The sequence below is a fragment of the Lepus europaeus genome, chromosome 9 (assembly GCF_033115175.1).
Source record: "Lepus europaeus isolate LE1 chromosome 9, mLepTim1.pri, whole genome shotgun sequence".
NCBI lineage: Eukaryota > Metazoa > Chordata > Mammalia > Lagomorpha > Leporidae > Lepus > Lepus europaeus.
The window spans coordinates 97040329-97048668 of NC_084835.1; the positions used below are offsets into that span (position 1 = coordinate 97040329).

At 54.6% G+C, this 8340-nt stretch overlaps 1 non-coding gene across 1 annotated transcript; it reads left to right on the plus strand.

Annotated features, from left to right (window-relative positions):
* The first annotated feature begins 1689 nt into the window (after positions 1 to 1689).
* LOC133767360 (small nucleolar RNA SNORD30) lies at positions 1690 to 1759 on the plus strand. Its single transcript, XR_009866847.1, has one exon. It is a non-coding gene; the product is annotated as a small nucleolar RNA SNORD30 (small nucleolar RNA).
* The last annotated feature ends 6581 nt before the right edge of the window (positions 1760 to 8340 follow it).

Genomic DNA, 8340 nt, shown 5'->3' on the forward strand with positions numbered 1-8340 from the left:
AGAACGGCTCAAGTTCTTCGGTCCCTGCCACTTACATGGGAGACCTGGATGGAGTTCCCAGATCCTGGCTTCAGGCTAGCCCAGCCTGGGGACATTGTGGCCATTTGAGGAGTGAACCAGTAGATGGAAGACCTCTCTCTGTATCTCTCTCCCTCTCTATCATAACTCTGACATTCAAAATCAATAAATAAAACTTTAAAAAGCATACAGACTTTGGGTTTGAAAGGACACCATTCATAAAGTGAAAAATTGGGGGGTGGGTCTTATTCAGTAGCAGTTAAGGCCACTGCTTGGGATGCCCATATCCAATATTGGAGTGCCTGGTCCATGTCCCGGCTCCTCCCCTTCCAACCCAACTTCCTGCCAATGTGCACCCTGGGAGGCAGCAGGTGATGGCTCAAGTACCTGGGTCCCTGCCACCCACATGGGAGACTTAGGCTGAGTTCTGGGCTTCTGGCTTTGGCCTGGCCCAGCCCTGGCTGTTATAGGCATTTGCAGAGTGAACAACAGATGTAAGATTTGTGTGTGTGTATGTGTGTGTGTGTATGCCTTTCAAAAAAGATGAAAGTAAGTAATTTTTTAGATAAGATGGGGCCGGCACTGTGCTGTGTCTGTAGTGCCAGCATCCCATGTGAGCACCGGTTCTAGTCCAGGCTGCTCCACTTCCAATCCAACTCCCTACTAATGCACCTGGGAAAGCAGAGGAGGATGGTCCAGGTGCTCCTGGCTCCTGGCTTCAGGTCAAGCCCAGCTCTGGCCATTTTGGCCATTTGGGGAGTGAACCAACAGATGGAAGTATCTCTGTCTCTCCCTCTCTCTGTCTGTAACTCAGACTCTTAAATCAATCAATCAATCTTAAAAAAAGAAAATTTATTTTTTAAAAATGGAAAAGTCAGCCCACAGAAAAGGAGAAATGATTTTCAAATCATGTATCTGAGAAGGGACTTACATGCAGACTATAAAATAACTCAATAATAAAAAGACAAACAACCCGGTTCTAATCTGGGCAAAGATGAGTTCACATCTCTCCAAGGAAGATACGGAGATGGCCAAGGAGTCTGTGAAACAATGCTTTGTGCCGTGAGTCATCAGGAAATGCCAATCAAAGCGACAATGAGTTACTACTTCAAGCCCACCAGACGGCTAGATTAAAAAAGCCAGATAACAGCAAGTGTTGGCAAGGATGTGGAGAAACCCAAACGTCACGTGCTGCTGGTGCAGTCATGTCAGAAAACAGTCTGGCAGTTCTTCCAGAGGTTAAACTGACCGTTCCACTCCTGGGTATATCCCCAAGAGACATGAAAACATACACGCACACAGGAGCTCGGGCAGGAACGTCTGCAGCAGCGCTGTTCGTAACAGGCAGAGGCAGAGAGCACCCAAACTCCCAGCCGCTGACGAATGGGGTTCCCACTGCCACACATCCTCACAATGGCACATGTGCTCAGCCTGGCATAAATGGTGACCGTGGGTGACAATGATGTGTCAGCATCGCCCATTGCGACAAGGGTCCCGCACTCAGGTGGGGTGTGGGTGGCAGGAGAGGCCGCAGGGGAAGAAGGGAAGGAACGTGTAGGAAACCTGCACCTTCCCCTCAATCTCGCTGTGAACCCAAAATTGCTCTACAAAAGGGCAGTTTACCAGGTGTGCCGGGGAAGGGAGGAAGGGAGGAGTGGACGGTGATGCTCGCTACAGGGTGACTTACGTGGGATCTCGTGCGGTTGATGGCTTGCGGCTGAGACTGGGAAATCCGACTTTCTAGGAATGGCGTCTCGGGTGGGAACAAACGCGGGGCGCAGCACCGGTCTCGTTTGCTTCAGCTCCAGCGCCTTGGAGCCCAGGGTGTGACTTGAGGGGAACTAAGCTGGGTTTCTGCTGAGCTCCAGGCTGAAGTCGGTGGCCTAAGGAAGGCACAGGTGCAGACAGATGGACTCCCAAGTCTTGTGGGTGTCGGAAAGGGAATCTTCAATCTTAGGCACTCAAACTTGAAATTAACATACTCATCCTAATCAAGCTGCTTTTATTAAAAAAAATTGATACACACTACAACATGGATGAATTTTTTTCAAGATTTATTTATTTGAAAGTTGGAGTTACAGAAAGAGAGAGAGAGAGATCCTCCATCCGCTGGTTCACTCCCCAAATGGCCACAACAGTCAAGGCTGGACCAGGCCGAAATCAGGATCCAAGAGCTTCCTTTGAGTCTCCTATGTGGGTGCAGGGGCCCAAACACTTGGGCCATCTTCTGCTGGTTTTCCCAGGCCATTAGCAGGGAGCTGAATTGGAAGTGGGGCCGCTGGGACTTGAACCGGCACCCATATGGGATGCCAACATCGCAGATTTTTACCCACAAAATGCCGGTCCCAACATGGATGAACTTTAAAAACACAATGTGAAGTGAAAGATGTAAGCTGCCTTATGCCTATTATGATTCCATTTTCAGGAATTATCTGGAATAAGGGAATCTATACATGGCCTTGGGATGGTGTAGAGGAGGCAGACTTCCCTTGGGGTGACAACAACATACAGATGCTGACAGCGGTGACAGTCGCTTGCATCTGTAGCTATGTTTTATGGCCGGCGCTGTGGCTCACTAGGCTAATCCTCCACCTGCAGCGCTGGCACACCGGGTTCTAGTCCTGGTCAGGGCGCCGGATTCTATCCAGGTTGCCCCTCTTCCAGGCCAGCTCTCTGCTGTGGCCTGGGAGTGCAGTGAAGGGTGGCCCAGGTCCTTGGGCCCTGCACCTGCATGGGTGACCAGGAGAAGCACCTGGCTCCTGGCTTCGGGTCGGCACAGCGCACCGGCTGTAGTGGCCATTTGGGGAATGAACCAACGGAAAAGGAAGACCTTTCTCTCTGTCTCTCTCTCTCACTGTCTAACTCTGCCTGTCAAAAAAAAAAAAAAATTGAACTGGGGCCGGCACCATGGCTCACTTGGTTAATCCTCTGCCTTTGGCGCTCGCATCCCATATGGGTGCCAGTTCTAGTCCTCTTCCAGTCCAGCTCTCTGCTGTGGGCAGTGGAGGATGGCCCAAGTGCTTGGGCCCCTGCACCCGCATGGGTGACCAGGAGGAAGCACCTGGCTCCTGGCTTTGGATCGGTGCAGCACCGGCCATGGTGGCCATTTGGTGAGTGAACTAACGGAAGGAAGACCTTTCTCTGTCTGTCTCTCTCACTGTCTAACTCTATCTGTCAAATAAATAAAATTAAATTAAAAAAAATTGAACTGCAAACTAAGTGGGCACATTGCATGCTTGTGAACCACATCTCAAAGCTGTTAAGAAACAGACATTAAATGCCCACCAACCTGATTGGATCTTCACACATGGAATTCACATGTTATCAGACTGTGGAATGTAAGATAATTTAAATATACTGTTTGAACAATTGAAAATAAATGTAGATTGTGAATTTGAGGGTTGTGTCAATACCTACATTTTTTTATTTTGATAATTACAAAATTACTAATGGGCGACCCTGTAAGATAGACGTTATTATTTTCCCATTTTATAAACGCAGAAACTGAGTCAGGGAGAAGCCAAGCCCAGGGTCACACAGCAGTCTAGGTGCCCATAGTCTGCATCTCCTTACTGTCCCTGGAACTCTCGTCTCTCCCTTTATAGCACTTAGAATAATTTGAATTTTATATGTTCTTGTTCCACAATGAGCTCCTCGAGGGTGAACACAGGTCTTCTCATCATCACTTCTCTCTTTTTGTTTGTTTTTAAGATTATGTATCTGGGAAACCACGGCTGTGGTGCTGTGGCATAGCAGGTAAAGCTACCACCTACAGTGCCAGCATCCCATATGAGTGCCGGTTCCAGTCCGGGCTGCTCCACTTCCAATCCAGCTCCCTGCTAATGCACCTGGGAAAGCAGTAGAAGACGGCCCAAGTCCTTGGGCTCCTGCACCCACGTGGGAGACCTGGAAGAAGCTCCTGGCTCCAAGCTTCAGTCTGGCCCAGCCCTGGCCGCTGTGGCCATTTAGGAAGTGAAACAGCAGATGGAAGACCTCTCTCTCTTTCTCTCTCTCTCTATGTCTGTGCCTCTCCTTTGCATAACTCTTTCAAACACATAAACCTTTAAAAAAAAGATTATTTTAAGACTAAATTTATAAAGAGAAAGGAGAGGCAGAGAGAGAGAGATCTTCCATATGCTGGTTCACACCCCACATGTGCCAAAGCCAGGAGCCTGGAACTCCACCTGGGTCTCTTACATGGATACAGGGACCCAAGCACTTGGGCCATCTTCTGCTTTCCTGGGTGCCTTGGCAGGGAGCTGGCTCAGAAGTGGAGCAGCCAAGTCTTGAACCGGTGCTCATATAGGATATCGGTGTCATAGGCAGCAGCTTGACCCGCTGCACCACAGTTCTGGCCCCTTATCATCACTTCTTCATTTGAATGCATTTAAACAAACAGGAGCCGCTGCTGTGGCACGGCCCGATAAACTGGCACTTGCGATGCTGGCATCCCACATGGGTGCAGTTAGAGTCCCAGTTGCTCCACTCACAATCCAGCTCTCTGCTAATTTGCCTGGGAAGGCAGCAGAAGATGGCCCAAGTGGCAGACCTGGGTGGAGTCTCTCCTTCTGGCTTCAGCCTGGTCCAGCTCCAGCTGTTGTGGGCAACTGGGAAGTGAATCAGCAAGTGAGATATCTCTCCTCTCAGTCTCACTGTGTCACTCTGCCTTTCAAATAAATAAATAAAAATCATTTTAAAAAATAAATATGTATTGAGCCAGGCCTGTTTGCCAAAGAATCTGAGGATAGGTAGTACAGAGTTGGCTCCTAGGGGTTGCTCAGGTCTGTGGAGGGATGGAGGGATGTTGAGGGTATGGATGGATAGATGTGAGGGTAGGTGGATGGTGAATGGATGGATGGATAGTGGATGGGTGTGAGGGTAGGTGGATGGTGGATGGTGGATGGATGTGAAGGTGGACGGTGGATGGTGGAGGGTGGGTGCATGTGAGGGTGGGTGGATGTGAGGGTGGGTGGATGGATGTGAGGGTGGATGGTGGATGGTGGGTGGAATCTGGGTGCATGGAGGGCAGTTCTGCACCAAGGCTGGCTGGACCTGCCCAGGGCCACCATACCAGACTTCACCCTCCCCCCAGCTATGTCCCCTGCCTGTCCCCTAGCTAGACCCCTTCAGCCCCATCACCCCCTAAGATGCGCCTCCCTCTACATTCCTACTCTCGTCCTCTCTCGGGGCTGGCAGAATCATTTTTCAAGACCCTACCAGGCCCCCTCTCCCAGGAAACCTTCCTAGCCTGTGTGGTCTGCTGCTTTCCTGCACTCCTCTTAATGTACAGTCTGGATGGACATCCCATTCCCGACAGACACTGCGGAGACCAGAAGGGGAGGGCAGGAGCTCCAGCGCCTCTTCTGTCCCAGGGGGCTGGTCTGCAGCACGCAAGGGAGAAAGCCACCTCGTGGGCCACGTGGGTTGCAGTCACGGCCTCGCTCTCCCTTGACAGCAAGGGAGGCCTCAGGTGAAGCCCTCGCGGGAGGCCCTGGCAGAAGAGAGGCCTCGGCCGTGCCAGCCCCACAGGGACTGCCAGGACCCACCCTGGGGGAGGGGCCAGGACCCACCCTGGGGGAGGCCAGACCGAAGCCTGACCCTCGGGCCAGGCCGGGGGCAGGGCAGGGGAGGACGCAGGTGGGCGGGCGTGATGCGGGTGCCGCCCTCCCCTCCCAGGCCCTGCCAGCAGCCCCCAGGCAGGCTGGAGGCCTGTTTGCCTTGGCCGCTGGCCAGGGCCGCCCCGCCAGTGAGTAATGTGTGCGGACCGCCTGGCTCCAGTTCAAGGGAAGCGGCTGGAGGAGGCCTCCTCGCCCAGGCTGCGCAGGGCCCGGTTCCGGGGGTGGTGGCTTCCCAGAAAGCGCCCGCCAGGCTGCCTCGGGGCCACGGGCTGCTGCTGCCCCCCTTCCCCCTCCCCCCTGCCCCCTGTGCCTCCTCCCCTTCCTCCTCCTCCTCCTCCTTCAGGACCCAGGATCAGCAGCTCTGGAGTTCCCAGGAAAAGATCTGCCAGCGTGGCCAGGACCCAAGGAGAAGGAAGGTTCCAGAGCCCCCGCCACCACCCTGTCTTCCACACAGCGCTGTTCTGCAGCCTACGCGTTCTGGGTGCCCAGCTCTCAGACAGGGCCTGCAGGCTGGGGGGCTCTGGCCAGTGGCACAAGCACTGGGAGGGGCTCCCAGCTCCCCTGCCCACGACCCAGGGCTCCTGGTGAGGTCATCGCGGTCCAGAGAACGGGGGCGGCTTGTCTAAGCCACACGGTGACTTCACTGCGGCCCGGTGACAGCCGGGGCTGCCTGTCCCCTGACGTTCAGACAGCAGGCCCCTTTTGAAAACTGCACGACCCCTATGATGGAGAGATGCCCAGGGCCTCCCAAAACTTCCCCTGCTGAGTGGTCTCTGCCTACTGAGCCCTTGGCTGCCGCCCCCCGCCCCAGGTCACAGGGGACCCCATGGTCATCAACACCATTGGAAGGCACAGAGCATTCCGAGTGCTCCTGTCCCCATGGGCATGGCTTTGCCACCCTCTGCCCCCACGCTGCCCCTCCGAGTCTCTGTCTAGGGGTCCGTCTTCCTTGTTACAAACAACAGAGAATTATTCTGGCTGAGTTAAGCATAAAAGGATAGTCATGAGGGAGTCCTGGATGGGCCACAGAATCAACAGCAGGCCGGGGAACTGCTCCACGCGAGCGTGGCTGCCAAAACCACACCCCCGCCCTGGGCTCCTGAGAACCACGCTGGCTCCGCCGCGGAGCCCCGGCCCGCTCTCCCCTGCCCCGCTGACATCAGCACTGGACACCAGACACCCTGCGGGTGGCTCCGCGGTCCCGGCTGTCCCCCCAGACACAGGATGTGGCCGCTGCCCACCGCTGGAATGGTCCATCTGCCGCCTCACTGCTCTCCGGTTCCTGACCCCAGCACCAGAGTGGAGGCGGTCGGGCAGTCCTGGGCTCCCCAGGGAAACTAGGAAAGCAGGTATCTCGCTCTCTATCCTCTCAGCAAGATTCAGGGGGAGGAGAACTCTCCAAGTGAGGTAGGGAGCAGGCAGACGACAGCACATCAACCAGAACGAAGTCCCCCCGCCCCGAAATCCTGGCCTGGGCCGCCCTAGTGCCCACAAACGCCCTGCTGAAAGCTCTTTGAGCTTGGTGTGCAATTGCATTATTTAAGTAAGATTCTTAGCCCAGAGACTGGCACACAGCAGGTGCGCGAAGTTAAATTCTCTTCCAGGAGGAGGATGCTGTGGGTCGAGCCAGGGCACAGGACTTGCACTGGGCCAGTTTTGTTGGTGGCAGGATCTGGCGCGAGTCACCCAACTCCTCTCCCGGCTTTCCCACGGCAGGCGAGGACGCGGTGAGCAGCAAGTGTCACCAAAGCTGCCATAGGGTGTGATACGTCCCAACAGGAGAGATGAGAAGCTCCTAGGAGGAACGGACATTCGAGACGGACATTGATAGTGGAGACAGATTTCATCAGAACGGGAGCAATGCGTGCTGGGCCGGGGGCCAGTGCCGTGGTGTGGACATGTGAACATGCTTGTTTTTTTTTTTTTTTTTTCCATGCAAAGTAACTCGGAGCTGAGTATGGCCCAGCGTCTTCTGCCATACCCAGGAGTGCGGGTCAGCAAGGGAACTGCACGGGTGCCCAGGGGATGGCAGGAGGCCTGGAGATTGCTGACGTCAGGAGTGGCCAAGCTGGGGCAGGAGCAGGGGAACAAACCCCGCTGGATAATCTGAAATTTCCAGCCCAGGGAAAACCACAGCGGGGGAGGGCAGGAAGGAGGATGAACGCTTCGGGGCAGGTGGATGTGCAGGTGCCGGACTCGGTGTTCAGGATCCCATCACACACTGGGACACAGCCATGCAGAAAGCAACAGCGTGGACGCTCCCTTTGTCGGGGGTCTCTGCGTGGGTTGAGGCACCCACCAGCAGGAAGTGAATCCCCAAGGGGAAAGCTCTGGCGCCAGCAGGTGGCCCTGCGAGGGTCTAGTTTGCAGCCAGCACTCTGCGGGACTGGGGCCGGGTGGAATCGCTCAAGACAACAGAGCTGGAGCGGAAGCTGCCTGTGGCCCAGCTTCCCTTTCTTTTTAGCATGAAGTCCTGGGTCCTGCTTAGGAGAAGCTATGGGAGGCAGAGAGGCGGGGCAGGATTTCTTAAGATTGATTTATTTATTTGAAAGGCAGAGTTACAGAGAAAGAGAAAGACAGAGAGAGAGGTCCTCCCTCTGCAGGCTTACTCCCCAAATGGCTGGAGCTGGGCTGGTCCGAAGCCAGGAGCCAGGAGCTTCCTCCAGGTCTCCCATGGGGGTGCAGGGGCCCAAGGATTTCAGCC